This window comes from Phyllobates terribilis, unplaced genomic scaffold (genome assembly GCF_046119375.1).
Source record: "Phyllobates terribilis strain yellow unplaced genomic scaffold, ASM4611937v1 Scaffold_8__6_contigs__length_399053987, whole genome shotgun sequence".
In the NCBI taxonomy this organism is placed as follows: domain Eukaryota; kingdom Metazoa; phylum Chordata; class Amphibia; order Anura; family Dendrobatidae; genus Phyllobates; species Phyllobates terribilis.
This window is the reverse complement of record NW_027362768.1, coordinates 108119012-108144069: the sequence shown is the minus strand read 5'-3', so window position 1 is coordinate 108144069 and position 25058 is coordinate 108119012. Positions and strand designations below refer to the sequence as shown.

Genomic DNA, 25058 nt, shown 5'->3' with positions numbered 1-25058 from the left:
GTTAGCCAGTCTAAAACTACATTGAAAAAAGTGCCCACAGTAAATTTCCACTTTAAATGATTTTAAACATGATCTGGACAATGGAACCAAATGATCGGAATGGGGAATGACTGTGCTGAATTTCCCATACAAAAAGTGTCTGTGGGGAGAGGGGGGGGGGGGGGGGGATAAAAAAAAGTTGCCCTACAACTTCTACAAGTCATCAGGTAGAAATTTCTAAGGGCTTTTGTGTCAATTTTTGCCATCAAAAATTCACAGCTTTCGTTTAGGAAAAAACGTGTTACTTTTTAAGATTTCATGCTGTTCTCTCCACTTTAAAAAAAAATGAAATGTGTGGGAAAGTTACTGTTAGATAGGTTCAAGCCTGATTTATGAATTATGAAAAGTTACAAAAAAAGCCACAAAGTCACTCCAGCAAGTGTAATAAGTATAGATGCACCAAATGTATCAAACATCGGCTGAGAGTTTAATAAATCTGATGCAAATACCTGTAAGGCACCCCCAAGCTAAACTGATTTAAAAAATCCCCCTCATGTTTAATTGCCCCCATACTATTTAAGCTGTGTGAGGCTGCGACGTCCCTTTCAGTATCATTAACACAGTGAACTAACTTTAGAGAGTTTAAGGTGAAACTTCCAGAGCACAATATTAGTTACATGGGTTCAAATGGAAAAAAACACGAGCTGATTGTCATAAGTTCACTGAAACTTATCAGCATCATTTCAGACTGTACATCTCAGTCCACTGAGTCAATCTGTGTCTTAAATCTGCTGTTACGGAAGTTGAGGGGGGCTGTATTTCGAGACGTGCTCTCGGTATGTATGTATGTGATTTTAGTTCAGTTACACAGAGAAACTCGCCATAACGTTTCTGTACTCCAGATACTAAACAGGAGGAAAAGAAAGAGGAAAGCTGCCCTATAGACTTTTCTGAACTACTGACATTCAGGAAGTGGATTTTGCGGTTTCCACTGCTTTAAAAATAAGAGACTTATAAATTGCGCCTCTAACTGATGACAGCCAAATGCATAAAACATCTCACATTTCACTTTGCTACCTATTAGGTAAGTTTACATTTTATTTTAATACATGATGCCACAACTTTTAGAGCATTAATATACTAATTAGTAGCAAAAGTTATAGGAAATCTGTGCCAGAAATGTAAAGTAATACCCAGACCTTAATATTAAAGTAACAGATTAAAGCCGTGGGCTGTCTCTACTTATGATGAATGACTATGATGTTAGTGATGTGGTCACGTGTATTATAATGCATGTGTAGCCTAATCTGTGCAATAACGGCATCGGTCTTTAATATGGTAAAAGGGGGCTTTGTACAATCTGCAAATTCTCGAAGATACTTAATGCAATTAATTTGGCTTAGTATAAAATGTTTTGCCTTTTTTCATTGCTTTGCTAAGTATTGAAGATAGAGATAATTATACCTTTTCAATGTTGGTGCCCCTCCTATCCCTCCCAACTACATAGTGCCCAAAATATCAGAAACAACATGGCACAGATTGACACCTTTGACAAATAACAAGAATGAAAGAGCAATGAGATCTATATGCTCGTTAGTCAAAAAGGATAAACCTGTTGGAGCTCGTAGACACCATTACTGCTGTCTGGTGCCTTCTTGTTTGGATGTGGTCATTGCCTAACCACATTTTTCATTGTCTTGTCTAACATCTGTTAGTTTTTCATCAGAAGTAGGTTGAAGTCAGTGTTTCCTGGGGCTCAAATTTAAGAATATTTGTATGTCTACACAACGATAATACAAAGGCAGAAAAACAATTATGTCTTATATTTATTTAACTTTTTTGTTATTTTTCTGTATTTTTTTTGCCTTTTACCTTCTAGAAATATGGACACGTACATCTTGGGGGAGGGAGACGAAATATAAATCAAGCTCCTCTCCTGGTTATAATTAATCCTCATGGTATTGATTAAAGCCCTGTTCACACTGCATTCTTTAGTTCTGCCTAACTAAAAAAAAAATGAAATGAGATGAACCCCCAACACGAACAACCGGGGTTCAAATAAACTCTATTTGTGTTTTTTTTCTGGAAATATTTGTCATTTCAAATGAGCACAGAAATGTAGTTTGCTACTATGTAATAGCAATCTACAGCCGTATTGGGGGTTCATCTCCTTCCTGTCTTAAGCGTTATTCATACGGAATCATTCAACTAACTTTAGAAACGTAGTGTAAACAGGGCCTAATACATAATCATTCCAAAAAAGTGCTACTTTGTTGTATCTTACACAGGTCTGAAGAGATTGTGAGCTCTAAAATACCTGTGTCGTCCATGGTGTCCTTAGACCCTGCATTAGCAAAACAGACAGTGAACCCTTATTCCTTGCTTAGGCCAGAGACCAGGAGATTAGGGCAAGAGTCCAAAAAATAGAATCTCTGCCTATTGGGCAATTGTTGCATATAATCTGTCAAAATACCGTAAATCTCAATTTTGGTAATTCACACCGGAAAAGTTGTGCAATCTTAATGTAAAGAGATGATCTCAGACCAAATTCACACTAACATGGTGAGAAATGCATGAGGATAACCCACCCTTCATGTGATCCATAACAGCCGCAGATGCTTCCTCTTTTCCTGCGAGGTGTGCCCTAACACAGTGGCACCACATGAGAGTTATAGTGCATGCTATATGTAAACTGTATACTGGATATGCTATATACTTTGGTTTGTATTGGAAAACTTAGAAAATTTCCATTGACTAATGTTAGACTGTTTCAGATTATGTGGTAACTATTTTATATTAATACATTCTTGATTAAACAGAAAAATCAAATAAACATTCAAATAGGGCACTGGGGCACTAAACTAAAGCAATATAATTATTTATGATAAACCAGAAAGCACAGGCACCAAGAACAGCACTTTTGGTAATATAGAGACAGAGTATATACAAAGAAAAAAAGGGAAATGGGGGATATCCCTACCCGTTGGCCAAACTGAAAGCCAAACACGCCCATTAATTGAGTCAAGATAATTTTATATTATGTGCAATCCTGGTACTCAAACTAGTAATGCCAGGTCTCTAAAGAGGTTCTCTAAGAATGTGATAAATATGTCTGCCATCACATATTTCAAACTGCAAACCATCCTAGATGTATTCTCTCAGCTGTGGAGCAGGGTTGAAGAAGGAGAGAAAAAAAAAATCTCTCCTGACTATGCACCAGGGCCGGCTCCAGGTTTTCGTGGGCCCTGGGCGAAAGAGTCTCAGTGGGCCCCTTTAACACATACAACGATTCATGATGCAAAGATAAGGTAGAGGAATATAGATATAGTACAATGCCAAAGATTTCACTTACTTCTTACATTATATGAGTGATATCTATTGAAAATTCTTCAATATCTCAGAAACCGGCAAATCCCCACAGCGCACAGTGCAGACCGGATAGTATAGTTCTCCATACAGCATTAGGAGCCCCATGTAATGCTCGATACAGAATAATGGACCCCATGTAATGCCTCCATACAGAATAAATGAACCCCATGTAATGCTCCATACAGAATAATGGACCTCATATAATGCTCCACACACAATAATGGACCTCATATAATGCTCCACACAGAATAATGGACCCCATATAATGTTCCACACAGAATAATGGACCCCATATAATGCTCCATACAGAATACTGGCCCTCATAAAATGCTCCATACAGAATACTGGCCCCCATATAATGCTCCATACAGATTAATGGACCCCATATAAGGCTCCATACAGAATAATGGACCCCATATAATGCTCCATACAGAATACTGGCCCACATATAATGCTCCATGCAGGACGGACCCCATATAATGCTCCATGCAAACTGAGCCCCATGTAATGCTCCATGCATCCATACATGAAAAAATAAAAAAATCAAATACTCACCTCACCTCTCCTGCTGCTGCTGCCGCTGCTCTGTTCCGGTCTCCTCAGCGTTGCCGTCTTCCCGCTCTCTGTCCTGTGACTGCTCAGCAGAGGTCGCGCTGGAAAGACGTCATCGTGCCCTCTGACCTGAGACGTCACAGTCAGAAGACGCGGAAGATACAGGACCTGCGGAGGAACGGAGAGAGGTAAGTATTGTGTCGGGGCCCTGAGCAAGCGGGGGGAGGGAGGGGCCAAGTCGCAGGCGCTGGCATCAGACAGACTCCTCCGCTCACGCGCCCCATAGTGCACCGAGGTGCCCGATGGCAAGTGGGCCCCCCCGTCTGCTCAGGGGCCCGGCACTTGCCCGGTTGCTGACGCCAGGCCTGCTAAGCGCAATGGGTTTTTTCTTCTCCATCTTCATCCTGCACTGTGGTCATTTATATTCCAGTTCTGCTGAGTCAGTCTAACCGCTTACAACAGGGCACAGAGACTAACTGATCATGCAGCAGAACTGAAGCTGGAGGAAAAAAAAACTTTGTTCTACTTAGCCATCCCAGAAGTTTTTTTTCCTTCTATTGTTTTTTTTTCATTCTTCTATTACAGCCCTGCTCTGTGGCTAAAGCCCCCGTCACACTAAGCGAGATCGCTAGCGAGATCGCTGCTGAGTCACAAGTTTCGTGACGCAACAGCGACCCCAGCAGCGATCTCGCTACGTTTGACACGTAGCAGCGACCAGGCCCCTGCTGTGAGATCGCTGGTCGTGTCGGAATGGCTTGGACCTTTTTTTGATGGTTGAGGTCCCGCTGGGTAGCATGCATCGGTGTGTTTGACACCTTACCAACGACCTCATTGGCGACTCAGAACTAAGACACATAGGCGTGCATCGTTTTACAGGTCGCTACGGGTCACCGTATCGTTGCTGCATCGTTGGGAAGATCTGACTGTTTGACATCTCACCAGCGACCACATAGCGACGCAGCAACGATCCCTGACAGGTCGTATCATTGTCAGGATCGCTGTAGCGTCGCTAAGTGTGACGGGGCCTTAAGTGAACAGATCAGATAGGTTTGTTCATGATGCTGCCCATATGACAATTGAGACACGTCTCGAGCAGTGTTTATTGTGGCTACAACCGATCTTGACATGTGATTATGAAGGGTTGCAGTTTGAAATTTGTGATGGGGGCCAATATTGTCACATTCTTGAATAACCCGTTTAAGAATATGCAATGGAAATTGTAGAATTGAAATATGAGATCCTCCATTTGCCTGTTATATTTATCCTTTAGCAACCAGAGGTTCAATGAGAAGATCTCGATACGTGTCCACACTGTTCTGACACATGGCCTAGCTGCATTGACTGGGTATCTTAGGAAGGACAGTATAACTTCAGGGTAATGTCATTGTGTTGCAACATAAAAAATTGCCAAGGAAAATGTTAAAAGTGAATGCAAATCTCCAGACATCCAGTCAAACAGGAGCTAAAATTGGGCAGTCAAAAAAGATATAACGGGTAGTACCCTAATTGGTGCATCCATGTCAGGACTGGGAAGGCATGAGTGTTTGCAATTTGGATGGCACGCTATACCAACTTTTTTGGAGAAATCTGTAACCTGCCTCTTGGAAACTATAGAAGATTAATACGCAACATGCCAGGAGCTGATATAGCCCACACTGTTACGTTTTTAACACAGAGAAATTTATGCCCATTCCAATTCTGCTGTGGAGTAGGTCCCAACATGGTAAAGCAAACAGAGTGTGTGTTTGTACGTTAGTGCAGTCATAGCAGTTTCATTGACTTTTGGTGGCGAGTGAGTGGTGTAGAAAGGATCCAGGAGGAAAGGAACTGTTGTACACTGCCCAAAAAAAATAAAGGGAGCACTTAAACAACAGAGTAAAATTCCAAGTAAATCAAACTTCTGTGAAATCAAACTGTCCACTTAGGAAGCAACACTGATTGACAATCAATTTCACATGCTGTTGTGCAAATGGAATAGACAATAGATGGAAATTATTGGCAATTATCAAGACACACTCAATAAAGGAGTGGTTCTGCAGGTGGGGACCAAAGACCACATCTCAGTACCAATGCTTTCTGGCTGATGTTTTGGTCACTTTTGAATGTTGGTTGTGCTTTCACACTCGTGGTAGCATGAGACAGACTGTACAACCCACAGAAGTTGCTCAGGTAGTGCAGCTCATCCAGGATGGCACATCAATGCGAGCTGTGGCAAGGTTTGCGGTGTCTGTCAGCGTAGTGTCCAGAGGCTGGAGGCGCTACCAGGAGACAGGCCAGTACACCAGGATACGTGGAGGGGGCAGGACCACTACCTCTGCCTTTGTGCAAGAAGGAACAGGAGGAGCACTGCCAGAGCCTTGCAAAATGACCTCCAGCAGGCCACAAATGTGCATGTGTCTGCACAAACGGTTAGAAACCGACTCCATGAGGGTGGGATGAGGGCCCGACGTCCACAGATGGAGGTTGTGCTCACAGCCCAACACCGTGCAGGACGCTTGGCATTTGCCACAGAACACCAGGATTGGCAAAGTCACCACTGGCGCCCTGTGCTTTTCACATATGAAAGCAGGTTCACACTGAGCACATGTGACAGACGTGACAGAGTCTGGAGACGCCATGGAGAGCGAACTGCTGCCTGCAACATCCTTCAGCATGACCGGTTTGGCAGTGGGTCAGTAATGGTGTGGGGTGGCATTTCTTTGGAGGGCCGCACAGTCCTCCATGTGCTCGCCAGAGGTAGCCTGACTGCCATTAGGTACTGAGATGAGATCCTCAGACCCCTTGTGAGACCATATGCTCGTGCGGTTGGCCCTGGGTTCCTCCTAATGCAGGACAATGCCAGACCTCATGTGGCTGGAGTGTGTCCTCAGATCTTGCAAGATGAACAAAGTATTCAATGAGAATATTTCATTCATTCAGATCTAGAATGTGTTATTTGAGTGTTCCCTTTATTTTTTTGAGCAGTGTACTTGGTTTGCTCTCCAAAAACCTAAGGGACAGGAATTTGTTGCATTGTTTAGGTAGTCCAAGGTCATTGACGAGCAATCTCGAATGAAGTCAACAACCCTAAAACATCCTGCACCGGACCAGCACCTAAACCGCAGGTAGCACAGAACAGGGGTAAAGACAGGCTTTTATGCTTTCTTAGTTTACAAAAAGCAATAAAGTGTGGGTATGGAAGAGATGGTGGGGTATAAGAAAACAATTGTGAGGGAGGGTAGACAGAGGGAAGACTCCAACTTGACCCATAATTTGGAATCAAAGTTTCTGTGCCTGTGTACCAATTGGGTGAGATGAGAGGAAATGTAGTAGGAATAAAGGTTGGATTGGCCAGCATTTTGGGGTCTTTGGGATTGATTTCAGTCAGTTTGCTAGACCAGATAAATGTAGTCATTACTGATAAAATCTTATTGAAGAAAGACTTAGGAGTGATAACGGGGAGCCCTCAAATTTGGATCTATCCAGGTAAAAGAACAGAGTCCATCAGATTATCTGATTTGATAAAATGACAGAGAGGGGAAAGTTAGCGTGAACTTTAATCACACTACATAATGCAGTACTGTAGGACTGCAGAACATAGTATGGTTGATCGCAGGTTCAAATCCAATAAAGGATTTAAAAAATATAGTAATTATTTAATAAAAAAACATTAAAAAATAAACATATTTAATAATGATGTGGCCATAAAAATCCGATATATAAATAGATGAAATTATGTAAACCATACATTAAATACCAAAAAGAAAAAAAAAACATTTCAAAGTACAGAATTGCCATTTTTCAGTCATGACACTTACCCCTCAAAGAAATGCAGTAAAAAAATGCAATTAAAACATCACATGTACCTCAAAATTGTATCAATGAAATCACCAGCTCAGACTGCAGTAACCGAGCCTCACTCATCTCCATTGGCATAAAAATAAAATGTTATAGGTCGCAGAAAATGGAGGCCTAAAAATGTTTTATTTTATTATTTTTAACAAAGTTCAGATTTTTTTTTAACCAATAGTGATCAGGAGAACCATATTGTCAGGTCATTTTTACTGCACAATACATGTCGTAGAAAAAAAAAATACAGAATTGCATTTTTTTCACCCATTACACACAATTTGGACTTTTTCCCCTTATTTTTTAGTACATTATATGATAAAAATGAATAGTATCATTCAAAATTAGAACTCATCCTGCAAAAATCAAGCCCTATGTGACTATGTCAGTGGAAAAATAAATACGTTTTGGTTTGTGAAAGAGAGAAATGAAAAATGAAAATTTTTGAATGAAAAATGACCAGAAAGATTTAAAGGATCTGATGCAATCATCTTGATGACAGACACGAGGGACCCTCAAAGGTCTTGTGACTCCATGGCTGGTATTTTGGTGCAGTGAGGGGGGCCAACTCAATATTAGTTATAAGTTTTAATGTTATTATATCTCTTGGATGGTTTGACACTGATTATTTTCTGACATAGTTTTGATTTTATCGTTACCAACAATCTCCATTTTTGGTTCCTTAGAAAAGTCAGACAGGTTTAATGCTCCATCAGCCACATGGCGTGCGCTCATACATAAATAATCGGGCTCCGCAGACCTGCAGCTATTACGCCACAATAGGTTTGGTATGTGAGATGTTGTTACGGGGGCTGTGGACTTTAGAACATGCCCGCTGGTTAAATGTCAGACACACTCCCAGGTTTCCCATATGCTGCTGCTTCTAGTTGGGTTTTGTGGTGAGCCAGGTGGGAATGGACATGTATTTCTCACATTAACAACCACAATTATCAGAATATTTGGCCTTGACATTACAAGTAAGAGAAAGATTTCCACCTGGGTATAAACAGAGTTGAGATTAAGTCAAACACTGAGCACACATAAAGAGTTTTTATACTTCAGTTGCATATATATAAGATTATTAGCTGACACAACCCAGCACCAAGCCCCATCTGTGATGGGGAGACAACCCCTCCACCCCTTAAAAAGAAAAAAATGACAGTGGTTTTGCTATTTTACACATCTTTACACATTCATACATCCGTTTTCGCGCTCAAGTGCTGTCTGTGGTCTTCACGGAAAGCACTCGTATCTGTGATCGTCTATGGGGTCATTAACATGTCCGTGATTTTGTGTGGCCAGTGCAAAATCTTGAAGACTTGTTCAATTATGATCCGAATATCGGATCCAAATCGACAATGCTAGTCAATGGGTCCGTGAAAATATCAGACTCTGATGCCATCTGATTGTGGTCCAAATTTCACGGACTACTACATAGAAAAAGAATAGAGATTTTGTGTTCATTTGTTTTAACTTTCAAGAAACACTGATGACACTCGGACCAACCTCTGATGACACTCGGACCAACCTCTGATGACACTCGGACTAACCTCTGATTACATTAGGATGAAACTATGATAGAAAAAAATTGGTCAATTTTTCTCGTACGTGAAAAAAACGGATGTTTCAATGAGGCCTAAGAAGCATCAATAAGAGGTTTGGAAGTCACAGCTTGAAGGTGGTTCAGTGCATGACCCTTAAAGAGGTATTCCCAAGTTTGTAATAGAAATAAGAGAGAACTTCCCAATCACTGGGGGTCCGATAGCTGTGACCCCCACAGATCCTGATCTCTAGAGAGACCAGTGTGAATGGAGTGGTGGTCGATCACATACACTGCCACTCCAGTCATTCTTATGGTAATGCCGAAGACCAGCAGAGCCCCAGTTCTTGGGATCAGTGGAGGTCTCAGCTATCAGAAACTTGACGATCAAGAAGTTATCCCCTATTCCAGGGAGAGGAGATAACTTCTCAACTTGGGAATACCTCTTTAATATCCATTCTGTCTGCATACTGTTTTACCCATAATTTTTAGTGTTAACTCGTTGACCCAGAACTTACTGGACAACTTTTACCCAGACCCTTCTAGGAGATGTCATGATGTTCGGTGTCCACAAAACGCGTTGTCATCATTTTTTCACAAACCATGCCTCTTTTACAAGTCACTCCCCTTCTATTCATTTTACAACCTCTTTTCCCACTCCCTAAATGCACGACTAGAAGTCAGTTCCTGCGGCATCTTGCACAAGAAATCTTACTGAGAGGATTTGACTGTGCCGGGGAGATGTGCCGGCTCTCCCGGAAGTTTAGGAGGTCTCCCCTATTTCTGCTAACCTTACAGATGTTGCGGGAGCATTGGCAAATATAACCCAGAACATCATTTAATGAAATCCAATGCAAAAAACATGTCATCCAACAAAACAAATAGCAGCAGCTTTAGATAGTACAGGAGCCCAAAAGTGACGTATCGGTAAGTTTGGTATTTTAACATTTTGGGCTTTTTTTAAATTTGTATTCACCGAAAATGTAATCAAATAGTTATTTAAGATTATAAAGTGAACTGCTTTTTCCTAGAAACAGCTCCACTCTTGCATCTAATCTCCCAGTCAAATGGGAAGGGCATAATCGACCACAGGCAGCTGTTATTCTGCTTTTTAATCGGTCACAGACTGGAAGCGGTTTGTGCTGCTAAGCAGTGTCCCACTCTGGTGGGATCTGTACAGCAAGTAAAATGCAAAATACTCTAACACAATGATTAGGGTTAAAAATAGTTTTGCAAAGTACTGCACAATAATTGTTTTCCTGTGGGAACAAATGGTGCTATAATATTAATGACGCGCCCCTGGGCCTGCTGTGTCGCGCAGCGTCTCGCGCACGGGGGCTTACCCGGAACCGGATCAGATGAGGGTTGTAGTCTCCGAGTGGCGGGGACCCGGTCCGTGCCCAGGGGGTCAGACTCAGTGTGTGGCAGTCTTGATAGATGTTATTTGAGTGTCGACTACGCCACCCGTTGATTTGCAGCTATGGAGCTGCCGCTTCAGGGCAGACCGCTGAGGCCGGTGTAGAATTGTGCAGCGTGATAGTATAACCCCCAACGGGAGGGGTATGGCCTCAGGGCAGCCGACGTGGAAGATGGGGGTAGCAGGAACCACTCAGAGACGGTGCGGTGTAATTCAGGGTCTTTACTGGTAACAACGATAGACCCTCCCGGAGTACTGGCTAGCGAACGGGGCCTGGTCAGTCCTTGAGCAGATGGGAACTCCCCTGGCCAGGCGGAGTTGTAGGCCTCCCAAACTGACTGTACTCTTCTGGCTACCTTGCTAGAAGCGGATATAAGTAGCCCACGTCCCTGAGTGTACCGTGTGGTGCTCACCCGTATGGCCGGTGACTCGGGGCCTTCTATTGGCTTCCGCTCCACGATGGCGGTGCTGGTCCCACACGTGTGACCGTGCCTTCGGGTTTCTGGGCCTGAGGACCTGAAATCCCCTGCCGGTCGGCTTCTGCTGCTGGGTAAGAGTTAGTCCCCACAGCCTCGGACGCCGGGTCCGGTAAGAAAGCTTCTCAGTCAGGGCGAGCTCTGCAGCTGCCAGCCCCTGACTCGTAGTAGTATTGCTCCCACTGAGCTCCAGCTGTTTCTTCCTATGACTGTCTCTTGTCTCTACTCTCCTTGACTCCTAACCCTGCTTCAGCCCCGGGTTTATATAGGGGAAGTTCTTCCCCTCCCAAGACTGGGCAGGAGGTGTGGCATGCACAGGATCCCTGACCAAAGGACCTCCCACCTGCTCTCAGACATAACATCTCTATCACTGTGGCAACCAGACCCCTGGGGTGTCACATTCCCCCCTAGTGAAATTTAGTACTCCGGGACTAAACATATTTTAGAAAAACATAACAAGATAAAAACAATAATAATACAATAAGAAAAACATATAAAGATGGTTACGGCATGTCCGTAACCGGGTGCAGTCTTTGAAGAAAAGCAAGGTGTCCATTTCACCAAAACAGGGAGACGTAACCAGGTAGGGGTTTGTCCTACCCCGAGTCCTTAACAGTCTTTAGTCCGTCCTGGGTTACGCTCCAACTATGTACAAGGATTCCCGGTAAATCCACCAAGGACTCCTACAAATAACTAGAAACACAAAATTATACACAAGCAACAATACACAGGTAAACATAAATAAAACAATTTATACACTTCAAATCCTCCACCGTGCGGGTAACTGGCCTCTAGTGGCCCTAGTGCAGGGTTCCCCAACTCCAGTCCTCAAGGCCCACCAACAGGTCATGTTTTCAGTATTTCCTTAGTATTGCACAGGCAATAATTCCATCACCTGCACAGGCAATAATTCCATCACCTGTGCAATACTAAGGAAATCCTGAAAACATGACCTGTTGGTGGGCCTTGAGGACTGGAGTTGGGGAACCCTGCCCTAGTGGACCTACGGAGCTGACTGCCTAGCCCTGAACTACAGGGTGTAGGAGCTGTCAAGGGTAAACTGGGCAGCTGTCTACCGGCTCTTTGGCTCACTAGGGATATGGCAGGCTCACTGCAAGCAGAGGGTTGATCCTCCTGGTCTGCGGGTGTGGGGTCTTCTGCCTCCTGGACCGGCTGTTCTTCCAGCTCTACCTGTTGCTCCGTAGGTGCTTGGGATGCTGGTTGGAGGAAGGTGAGTACGGGTACCACAACTGCACCATTGACTTGAGTCCAAGACCGAGGGAAGTCCCCGAGCACAGTACTAACCATATCTTCCCTTTCCTCTACGGGTCGATGGTCTTCTTGTTCCTCTTCAGGGTTCCTCAGTTGTTCGGGACACTTCTTCAGGTGGTCCCGGGATACAATAGCTGTGGTTTCCCCTCCGTCTTTACTGATGGTACAAACCTTCGGGTTCTCGTGGCTTGAGGGCAGTACGGTGTACGGGTCCTTTTCCCACTGGTCGTCCAACTTGTGGAGCCGTCTCTTCCTCTTCAAGACCTGCTCTCCGGGTACCAGGGGAACAGCGGGAGCATACTGGTTGTAAGTTTTCTCTTGTCTTTCCCTAGCCTGACAGAGACTTCGCTCCACGCTCTCCTGTACTCTCTGGTACTGCTGCTGCCTCTCCATGTCCCAGTCTGTTTCTGGTGAAGTGTCCTCGGGTGTCAGGACTCCCATTTCCAGGTCAACAGGTAACTTACCAGGTCTTGCCCTCATTAGGTAAGCCGGGGTACAGTTGGTGGAACCTACCGGGATGTGGTTGTATAGGTCCACCAGATCGGGCAACTTCTCAGGCCACAGACTGCGTTCTTCCAGGGGCAACGTTTTTAAAAGATCCATTACCACCTGGTTCATTTTCTCACAAAGTCCATTAGTTTGCGAATGGTAGGGTGTCGTCCTTATCTTCCGGCAGCCATACAGATTGCAGAATTCCTGGAAGACCTCCGCTTCAAAGGCAGGTCCCTGGTCCGTCAGCACTTGGTCCGGGTACCCGTGTGGACGGCAAAAGTGCTGCTGGAAGGCTCTAGCTGCTGTTTGAGCCGTTAAGTCCTTGACGGGGACGACAACCAAGAACCGGGAGTAATGATCCACGATGGTTAACGCGTAGACGTAGCCACTTCTGCTTGGGGTCAGTTTTACATGATCCAAGGCTACCAGTTCCAACGGTTGCCGGGTGACGATGGACTGCAGGGGAGTCTTCTGGCTGGCACGGTCCTTCCTTCTCAGGTTGCACGGGCCACAGTCTCTGCACCACTTCTCAATGGTTCCCCTCATGCCTACCCAGTGGAATCGCTCGCGCAGCAGGAACTCCAGCTTCTTCCACCTGAAGTGTCCAGCTCCGTCGTGGTATGCCTCCATCACCATGGCTGCGTCTCTTCGTGGCACCACTACTTGCCAGAGTAGTTCATGCGTCCGGGAGTTAACCATTCTGCGGCACAACTTCCCCTTGTAAAGGAACAGTCGACTCTTCTCTGCCCATAGTTGTTTGGCTTCCTCCGGAGCGTCTGGTTCAAGGCAAGCCTCCGGGCGAGTCAGCATCTCCTTCACCAGTCGGACGGCAGGGTCGCTGTCTTGCGTTTCCGCCCAGTTGTAGTGAGGTAAGGGGTTCAACGTAGCAGCCTGCTTACTCCTTACCCGGTGGGAATACTGGATAGTCCCATGACGGTGGAACGCAGGGAGTTCAACTTCTTCCAGTCCCTCCGGATCTTCTCCTTCGTCCGGCAGGTTGGGCATCCTGGACAGGGCATCCGCGTTGGTATTGGAGCGTCCGGCCCGGTATTTGATTGTGAACTCGTAGTTGGACAGACGGGCCATCCACCTCTGCTCCAGGGCACCGAGTTTTGCCGTGTCCAGGTGTGTCAACGGGTTGTTATCCGTGTACACGGTGAACCGGGAAGAAGCGAGGTAATGCTTAAAGCGCTCGGTGACTGCCCATACTACGGCCAGGAACTCTAGCTTAAATGAGCTGTAATTCTCGGGGTTCCTTTCGGTGGGTCGCAGTTTTCGGCTGGCGTAGGCGATTACTCGTTCCTTCCCCTGCTGGATCTGGGACAGTACGGCTCCTAGCCCGATGTTACTGGCGTCGGTGTAGAGGATAAAGGGCTGGCTATAATCCGGGTACGCCAGGATGTTGTCCCCCGTGAGGGCCATCTTCAGCTGGCGGAAGGACTCTTCTTCCAACTCCTCCCATTTGAAGGGCGGCTTCTGGTTCTTGGCCTTCCGGGACTGGCCTATCAGGAGGTCCTGCATAGGTGCTGCCTTTTTGGTGAAACCGGGAATAAACCTTTGGTAGTAGCCTACCAACCCGAGGAACTGCCGCACTTCTTTTACGCTGGAGGGGCTTGGCCATTCCTTAATTGCGGTGATCTTATCAGGGTCGGGAGCCACTCCGTCAGCGCTCACCACGTGTCCCAGGTACTGCACCTTTGGTTTCAGGAGGTGACACTTGGAGGGTTTCACCTTTAGGCCGTAACTCGCCAGAGCTTCGAACACTTCCGCCAGGTGTTTCAGGTGGTCCTCATACGTCTTGGAATATACGATGACATCGTCCAGGTACAACAAGACCGTCTCGAAGTTTCTGTGGCCCAGACAACACTCCATTAGTCGTTGGAAGGTTCCTGGTGCGTTGCAGAGTCCGAACGGCATGCAGATGAACTCGCTAAGTCCCATCGGGGTGGTGAATGCGGTCTTCTCCCGGTCCGCCTCTGCTACAGGAACCTGCCAGTACCCGCTAGTGAGATCCAAGGTAGAGAAGAAGTTAGCAGATCTTAAAGCAGCCAATGACTCCTCTATCCTTGGTAAGGGGTACGCATCCTTGTGTGTGATACGGTTGATTTTCCGGTAATCTACACACATCCTCATGGTGTTGTCTTTTTTTCTGACTAAGACTAGTGGAGCTGCCCAGGGGCTACAGCTATCCCTGATCACCCCAGCCTCCTTCATGTCTCTAAGCATCCCCTTGGCGTGTTGGTAGTGGGCAGGGGGTACGGGTCGATACCTCTCTTTTATAGGAGGATGGTCTCCCGTGGGGATGTGGTGTTCTACCCCCTTGACTCGCCCGAAGTCTAACGGGTGTTTACTGAACACTCTCTCGTACTCCTGAACCACCCGATAGACTCCTTGTTTCTGGTGTGAGGGAGTGGAGTCAGTACCCAGATGTAGTTGCTGACACCAGTCCTCCATGTTTTTCTTAGAGCCGTTACCTTCCTCCGGGTGAGATGGAGGCAAGGGTTCCACAGATTGTATAGAATTTTGGTTAATGGTATATAATTTGGCTAGCGTGGCATACCGGGGCAGGTACACTTCCCTCTCCCCGATATTTATTATGCGAACGGGCACCCTCCCATGGCGTACATCAACCACCCCCCGTGCTGTCAAAATGGTGGGCCTACTGTCTGAGTAAACTGGTTCTACCATTGCCTGGTAATCCCTACCTCTCAGACCAATAGCTGCCCGGCACCAAATCATCATTTCACTTTTTGGGGGCATGGCAATAGGAAAAGGGTCACACATTCTTACGCTACCAATCTCACCGCCGGAGAGTTCCACCTGTTGCTGTCGCATCAGTGCCCGGATCTCTTTCTGGAGCACCCGCTGCTCGCCGGAGCTGGCGTTCTTGGCAACCTGCTGTAAAAGGAAAATCACCTCTGCAAGACAATTTTCAATTACATTAGTTCCTAGAGTTATTTTTGGGTGACTCTCATGTTTGTCAATATCTACAATGATCAGTCCCTGTGCTGCCAGTTCGACTCTACCGATTTTGATGGTCACCTCTTTAAATCCGATCTGTGGCACGGGCTGGCCATTGCTGGCGATGATACTCAAGTCGTCGTCAGGGTAGCGGGTAATATCCGAGTCATTCCAGTACTGCTTAAAGAGCACGTACGGGATGGTGGTGACCTGCGACCCGGTGTCCAATAGGGCACTTATGGGAATGCCATCCAGTACCACCGGCAAGACTGGACGTCCTCCCACATATCTGTCGCGCCAGTTCGATGGGCCTGGTGATCTTTTTCCTGGGGGTTGGCCCTCTACCCCAGGTTGTGCCCGTTTAAAGAACAGTACCTTGCCATATGTCCGGGTTGATTGCAGCGGCGGCAGATGGGTCGTCCGTCCTCGCTGTATCGGTCACTGGGTCTTCCTCTGGCCGGTGGAGTCCTCCTTGGTCGACGCCACGGGATGTCCTCCGGTCCGGATGCCAGCTGGATCTTCCCTGGGGTGGAAACCTGTAAAGACTGCACAGTTCGGGTTAGCGCAGCAACGCTCTTAGCTAGCTCTTGGACCTGATGGTGTAGGTCTGGAGCCGGGTCATTGTCCAAAGCCTGCGCATCAGCTCCCACAGGCCCTGCCGACAAGGGCGCCGCCTCCTGGTGGTAAGTAATAGCTGGGCGCCTGTGGGTCATAACGCCACCCGGTGCCGGTTCTCGGAGCACCCGGATGGCTCTGTCCTTGAACTGTGCAAAGCCCAGATGGGGATCCTGTAAGGCCATCGCCCGCAACTGGGTTCGGTGGGCATTACAATACAGTCCCTCTATAAATTGTTCAGTCAACAGCCTGTCCTCGTTTCCCACTCCATCAGGGTCGGTCTGCCTAATGGCCCTCAGGGCCTCTTGTAGGTTTAGTGCATAGTCCCTTATACTCTCATGCGCTCGCTGCTTGCACCCGTAGAATCTAAGCTTAATCTCGGCTGAGGTGCGGGTATCAAAGGTATCCTTCAGCCGGGTTAGTATCCCTGCGACAGTCTTCCTCCCAGGTGGCCAGGATTTTACTTCCCTTTTAGCTGCCCCGGTTAGTTGGGCCACCAGGATGCTCACTTTTTGCTCTTCTGTGAGGGGGTACACCTGGAAGAGGCTATCCAGCTTTTCTCTAAAGTCATGCAGGGTATGTGACTCCCCTGAGTACTGGGGTAGCCAAGCTGCTCCCGGGATATAGGGCATGGTGAAGGGCATAACTGCAGCAGCGGTGGCGCTGGCGGGGGTTGAGGCAGTGAAGCTCTCCTCCGTATCCGACATCTTCCTCCCCCCCTAGTGGACCGTGGCCTACCTTGCGATGATCCTGTTCCGTAGGCCGCGGCTCCGCAGTAGATCGTCAGGGTTGAGGACCTTCCGTCGCGCTCCGGTGACGTCGGTGTCTGCTGGGCTCCTTCCAGGACCTTACGCAACGTCCGGACGTGAGGCGGGGCTTCAGTTCTCGCGCGCTTTCGAAGTCCACGCCCCTCTTCTTCCCGCGCGGCGTCCTCAAGATGGCGTCCAACGGCGGGAAAACTCCACGGATGGCGGGAAGAAGGCCGAAGATGGCGCCGGATGGCGGGAAAACTTCGCGGATGGCGGGAAGAAGGCAGAAGATGGCGCCGGATGGCGGGAAACCTCACCACTGGTAAGTTTGAACAGTCTTTGCTTTTCAGGCACGCAGTACCCGGTGGTTGCGGGCACGAAATCCTGCCGACTACGCCAAAGTTGACGCGCCCCTGGGCCTGCTGTGTCGCGCAGCGTCTCGCGCACGGGGGCTTACCCGGAACCGGATCAGATGAGGGTTGTAGTCTCCGAGTGGCGGGGACCCGGTCCGTGCCCAGGGGGTCAGACTCAGTGTGTGGCAGCCTTGATAGATGTTATTTGAGTGTCGACTACGCCACCCGTTGATTTGCAGCTATGGAGCTGCCGCTGCAGGGCAGACCGCTGAGGCCGGTGTAGAATTGTGCAGCGTGATAGTATAACCCCCAACGGGAGGGGTATGGCCTCAGGGCAGCCGACGTGGAAGATGGGGGTAGCAGGAACCACTCAGAGACGGTGCGGTGTAATTCAGGGTCTTTACTGGTAACAACGATAGACCCTCCCGGAGTACTGGCTAGCGAACGGGGCCTGGTCAGTCCTTGAGCAGATGGGATCTCCCCTGGCCAGGCGGAGTTGTAGGCCTCCCAAACTGACTGTACTCTTCTGGCTACCTTGCTAGAAGCGGATATAAGTAGCCCACGTCCCTGAGTGTACCGTGTGGTGCTCACCCGTATGGCCGGTGACTCGGGGCCTTCTATTGGCTTCCACTCCACGATGGCGGTGCTGGTCCCACACGTGTGACCGTGCCTTCGGGTTTCTGGGCCAGAGGACCTGAAATCCCCTGCCGGTCGGCTTCTGCTGCTGGGTAAGAGTTAGTCCCCACAGCCTCGGACGCCGGGTCCGGTAACAAAGCTTCTCAGTCAGGGCGAGCTCTGCAGCTGCCAGCCCCTGACTCGTAGTAGTATTGCTCCCACTGAGCTCCAGCTGTTTCTTCCTATGACTGTCTCTTGTCTCTACTCTCCTTGACTCCTAACCCTGCCTCAGCCCCGGGTTTATATAGGGGAAGTTCTTCCCCTCCCAAGACTGGGCAGGAGGTGTGGCATGCACAGGATCCCTGACCAAAGGACCTCCCACCTGCTCTCAGACATAACATCTCTATCACTGTGGCAACCAGACCCCTGGGGTGTCACATTAATAAGTAATAATAATTAGTGATAAGCTTTAAAGGGTCATTCTGGCTCCATTCACTCTCTATCAGAAGTAAGCGCAGTGAGAATAACCCTTTAAGTTCAGTGACCTGGTGAATATATAGTCAATTAGTCTGGGACAGAAAATCTGCTTCAGACTGATTGCTTCATGAATGGAGAGTGTGTAAACAGACTTATCTGAGGACTCTGATTTTTTCCTTTTTTTCCTCTGTGGTTCTCGTTAAGTATGTTAAATCTCAAGGATACAAATATAAACAGATGGGTGGAAAATCCACTCTCCCATCAGCTGACGTGCCGTATACTCACACATATCTATGGGTTTCCTCACATCTAGGTGTCGGCGTTGTTCAGACTTGGTGTGTATACTTACTGTATCAAAATTTTATAACTTTTTTTAGTATTTTGGTAGCAGTAAAACAAAGAGCATGACAGATCCTCAACAAACTATTACATATTTGTCATCATCATGAGAATATATAGAGTCACTATTTTCCGTGATGCTGAAAAAATACAAGGGAAATTTTTACATGATGAATTTTTGTGCAGCACAGACATTGTACAACGGAGAAGAATCTGGTCAATTTCACCGTACATGGAGACGGGTATAACGAGATTAGTTTGATTGCCATGGAACGGAAATGGAAACACTGCTACACTATGGACTAGGAAACAATAGTACAAAAGACCTGCGGATATGGACACATTTCTCAAACTGTCTCATTAATATGGCTTTCAGGAATTGATGCAAAGTCCTGTAAAAACAACCCCATTCCACTGAAAAAAAATAGATTTTTCAATCATAGAAAATTTTGGCAATTAATATGCTGCATGTGAACTTATCCCAAGACTGGAATCAGACAGGTGTATTTCACAGTTTGCAATGTCCAGATTAACCACAGGTCTCCTCCCTTCCTGAATTCACAGCCTCATAGATACATATGAGTGTGTAAGTTCAGGTCATGAGACCGGTGGTCAGTCTGGGCATTGCAGTCTGCATACGTCTCTCTGAACTTGATGGCAAACAGCTCCCCCAGTATCATCAAAATCAGTTTATTTTTACAGAAATCAGAATCAATTATGATGGATTATTTAATCTTATATATAAGACTTTGTCCACATCAGCGTAGGAGGCTCTTCTACAGATTCCATCGTTGTTATCAGACAAAATGGCACAGGCTTGTCTGGTAAAATGGCGAACACTGATGGAAATCCAACACGTTATAGTCAATAGGATCCATGCATGCTGTTAAAGAGAATCTGTCACCAGGTTTTTACTACCCCATCTGACAGCAGCATGATGTAGGGGCAGAGACCCTGATTCCAGTGATGTGTCACTTTTTGGACTAATTGTTACAATTTTGATAAAATCCCAGTTTTCTCTGCTGCAGATCTAGCAGTTCTCTAATGCTGAGCCCTGTATAACCCCGCCCACACCACTGATTGGCAGTTTTCTGTGTATACTGTGCATAGACAGAAAGCAGGAAATCAGTTGTGGGGGCGGGGTTATACAGAGCTCATGAAAATGGAGGACTACCTGGCAGCAGGTTTACTAGTCCTCTAGTGATAATCTCTTGTTGATAAAACAGAGATTTTATCAAACCTACCATAAGCAGCCCAATAAGTGACACATCACTGGAATCAGGGCCTCTGCCCCTACATCATGCTGTTCTCAGATTAAGTGGAAAATGCCTGGTGACAGATTCCCTTTAATGTCCATTATGAGATGTATCTTTCCTGTAGTAATATTCTAGAGGGGTTTTTTTTAGTCTTAAGACAAAACAGAAAATCTGACTTCCTAACCTGGCATGAGAAGAGCCCCGGTAAATAATGAATTATATATATAAAAAAAAAAAAACGAATGACATTTTCTCACCAGCTTTTTGACCAGGTACAGAGCAAAACATTCACTGAAACAAAATCCTAAGTGTAAAGTATGATTGCTGGTATATGACAATCTGATCAGATTCTGTGAGTTGAATATTCAGCCCAAGGAAAAATCCTGGCTCATGTACAGAACAATGCCGACTGTACAGAGCGTGTACCTGCTTCACAAGTGATGATACAGCCGTGTGCATGAGCCCTTAGAACATCATTACACATACAGTAAGTGTATGCATGGATTTGTAACATCTATATGGAGGTGATTATGTACATTTATTTTTTTTCAGACCCCAGCCAAACGTATGGAACAGTCACAACAAATTTGCTTCACGTGGAAGTCCCCATAAGGATAGATTAACATGTAGCATTTAAAAAATAAATAAATAGATAAAACAAGACACTTTTGTGTCAGTTTTTCATATGTTATTTTGGTCATAGAAGACAATTTAAAAGTAATGGAAAGTATATAAAAAAGTTGTGGCTCAAAAATCTGCAAAAATGGTTTAAAAAAAGTACTTGAAGGGAATATTATGTATATATAATTAAAAAAAAAAATAATAAAAATAATGTAAACTTTTTTTTTAATAGCAATAAATATGAAAAATGATTTTAAAGGTTTTGATGTTTTCAACTTTTAAACACTAGGTGGAGCAGCTTCTCGCATGTGACAGATAATAAATATAATGCTCGCTCGCATTACGACTGCAGTAAAAGTAGGCAGGGTCCGCTCGCATGTGTGTGACGTCACTTCTCCACTCAGGGTTTTTGTAAAAGAAGGAGGGAGGATAAAATTTAGGATCATAGTGCCTTTTTGTTGGTGTCTGCAATGTGGTACTGAGATGTGGACAGTTTCATAGAAGACCGATGGAAGGGCCGACCCTTGCGTTCCTACCAACTGAAATTAAAATTGAAATAGCGCCCCTCACCGCAGTGCAATAAAAACAAGTAGTTAATAAACGCAATTCTTCCATTTTTTTTTTTTTGGGGGGGGTGGGGTGCGGTTTACGGTGTTCATTGTGTGGTGAAAAGGACCTGATAACATGATTCTCCTGGTCAGCATGATCGCAGCAATACCAAACTTGCATAGATCTTTTTTTTATTATTATTTAATGTTGAGAAAAAAATTATGAAGTTTAAAAAAAATATATAAAAAAAACTCAATTTATAACATTTTCATTTTTTTCTGTTTATTTTTTTTTAATGGGAGAGAAGAGGAGTGATTTTAATTGTATTTCTTTTTTTACTCACTTTATTTTTTAGTCCCTTTTTACTATTAAAAAAAGATGCAATAGTATGGTATCCGAGTGCAGTCCGATGATTCCCATAGACTTGTATGGGTGTGTGTGATCCGATCAGAGCCACCCGCAGCATGCTGTGATTGTTTTATCATGCTGAATCATCATGAGAAAATAGTCACAGATCTGCACTGCCCCATAGAATAACACTGGGCCGAGCGCTATCCGATAAAACACCGCAGAGCACTCGGCCATGATATACGCTCGTGTGAGCGAGCCCATAGGGTTGAACACTGACCGGAGTCTTCTATGGCCTGGGGCTGCTGTATTTGCTAAACTGACTATAAACTGACTATAAGGCCAGGTTCACATGAACATAGAAAAAATCATTCCGTTTCATCCAGAAAAATTGGGATGGATTTTCCCAAAAAAATTGTATGCCAAATGGAGACACAGTCACAATCCCCCTGGATTAGCAGTGTGAGCGGGCCGTCATATGACCGCATGTATACAATTTACATACTTGTGGTCACGTGCCGACTACAGTCTCTACTGCCATTCTTTCACAAATGTCGGTAAGGCCAGACTGCACGGCGAGGGACCGGATGATATACACCAGGGCCAATGGGAGTGAATGAAAAACCTAATTTTAGTGACACGGACATGCGTCCCAATACTTTACTTTTCTCCATATAGTGTATATATCCCTTTTTTATTTTTAACTTTTTTTTTTTTGAGCCAATGGTTTTTGCACAGTGAAGCATTGTGGTTGCCTCAGTTTCTACATGTGACATGAATTTCTGGTAAATTCTGTAGTACTGAAACCCAGTCCGGAGACCAGCACCTAGATATGACTCGAAGTATCACTATCAGGATCTGAAATCTGGGTGAAACGCTGTGGAGAAAACTCGTTCTAACATGAACTATGTATTAAAGGGTAAAATATGTCATGTGTAGCCAAGGCTGCAAACTTATTATGCCCCAAGTGGAAAGCTGGCCATAAATTCATGGACTGGAGGTGTTTGGTGATTGTAATTATGATTACAATTCATCTGTGATTTTTAGGAGCTTTAATAGACTTATTGTGATTGTCACATTATCGTCCCTTTATATTACTTTACGTTTACATGGCTTTATCCAGATGTTTTGTGCAGAGAATCTGCAGGATATTGCATTAGCAGCAAGGCAGGTGAGACCATCAAATCTGCTCCATACTCTTGTGGATAAAATATGCATGAAATCCGCACATCTATTAAGACCCCCTTCACACGTCCATATAATAACGGTAGCAAAAAAAAATGTACCAGTGTCATCTGTGTTTTGGATCAGTGTGCCATCAGTGTGTCATCTGTGTTTTGGATCAGTGTGCCATCAGTGTGTCATCTGTGTTTTGGATCAGTGTGCCATCAGTGTGTCATCAGTGTTTGGATCAGTGTGCCATCAGTGTGTCATCTGTGTTTTGGATCAGTGTGCCATCAGTGTGTCATCTGTGTTTTGGATCAGTGTGTCATCAGTGTTTCATCAGTGTTTTGGATCAGTGTGTCATCAGTGTGTCATCAGTGTTTTGGATCAGTGGGCCATCAGTGTGTCATCTGTGTTTTGGATCAGTGTGCCATCAATGTGTCATCTGTCTGTCATCAGTGTTTGGATCAGTGGGCCATCAGTGTGTCATCAGTGTTTCATCAGTGTTTTGGATCAGTGTGTAATCTGTGTGTCATCAGTGTTTCATCAGTGTTTTGGATCAGTGTGTCATCTGTGTGTCATCAGTGTTTTGGATCAGTTTGTCATCTGTGTGTCATTAGTGTTTTGGATCAGTGGGTCATCAGTGTGTCATCAGTGTTTAGGATCAGTGTGCCATCAGTGTTTTGGATCAGTGTGCCATCTGTGTGTCATCAGTGTTTTGGATTAGTGGGCCATCAGTGTGTCATCTGTGTGTCATCAGTGTTTTGGATCAGTGGGCCATCAGTGTGTCATCAGTGTTTTGGATCAGTGTGCCATCAGTGCATCATCTGTGTGTCATCAGTGTTTTGGATCAGTGGGCCATCAGTGTGTCATCTGTATGTCATATGTGTTTTGGATCAGTGTGCCATCAGTGTGTCATCAGAGTTTTCGATCAGTGTGTCATCCGTTTTTTTTCTAGTATGGCTAAAGAAAAGTCAATTCCGAAGCTTCTCCTATACTTTGCAGTGTTAAACACAGACAGCACACAGATTGTACACTGACGCCATCTGTGTGCTTTACCTGCTTTACCCATAGTCTTGTATTGGCCCTTGTCATCTGTGCGGCCGGGAAAACACAGACATGTGAAGATCACCATAGGTTTTAATAAGTACATGTAGATACGTGACTCTGGTACATGTGAAATCAGATGAAACACGTACATGCAGGGCAGATTTTAAATGTGCGGTGTCTCAATTTAAGCTCTGGATTTTCACAGTGGATATTCCCTGTTTATAATGCAAGGGGTAAAATTCAGGACAAATCTGCTTATAAGGCCGGCTGCAGACGAGCGTATGTAAAATCATCCGAGTTTTATCCAGAAAACTTGGACGATTCTCTTACAATTTTCATTGGCGTGCCATCCGTGCGTCCGTTTTTATGTCGGTGTTACATCTGCGTGACATCCATTATAGTATATATTATGTACATGATCATATGCAGTTTTTTAGGTTAATAACAGAAATGTATCTACATAAATCGGATGCCTCATGGATGTTCTATGTGGTTTCAGATTTTTTTTTTACATATCCATAGACTTCAATGGGAGAGAAAGGAATAGTGTATGCTGCGACTTTTTTCCCACAGACACTCGGACCGAGGGAAAAATCATCCATCTAAACAGCCCTAATGAATAAAAGGGGCCAGTGATGTCCGTGTGCCATCTGATCAAAAATCAGACACCACACGTCCGATTTATATTCTCGTCTGAACGAGTCCTAATCCATGTAGATTTTTCTGCGCCTTTCTTGCAATTTTTTTTTTACCTGAAATGACATCTGACGTGGATGTATCCTTACAGTAAATTCTTCTGATGTGTTCTTATTATTTCAGCTGTTATCCTACATTTCTTATTTTTAGAGATCATTTTTGTTTTCCAATTTGTAAAAAAAAGTTGGTTGTTAATGACTTTTGCCTACTTTGTATGAAAAGGAGGCAAGCCTGGTGATGACACTGCTACATCATTGCCACATGTAGTTTTTTTTTTTTTTACCAATGATAAATTGAAGCTTATCCTACCCCCTTTATTATTTGGATAGACCGGAGGCAT

At 45.3% G+C, this 25058-nt stretch overlaps 1 protein-coding gene across 1 annotated transcript in view; it reads left to right on the top strand.

Annotated features, from left to right (window-relative positions):
- Positions 1-842: 842 nt before the first annotated feature.
- GFI1 (growth factor independent 1 transcriptional repressor) overlaps positions 843-25058 on the top strand; it is a 42464-nt gene continuing 18248 nt past the window's right edge. Inside the window, exon 1 of the mRNA XM_073642591.1 lies at positions 843-1063. The gene's annotated coding sequence lies outside the window, so the exon portion shown is untranslated. The remainder of the gene's footprint in view (positions 1064-25058) is intronic.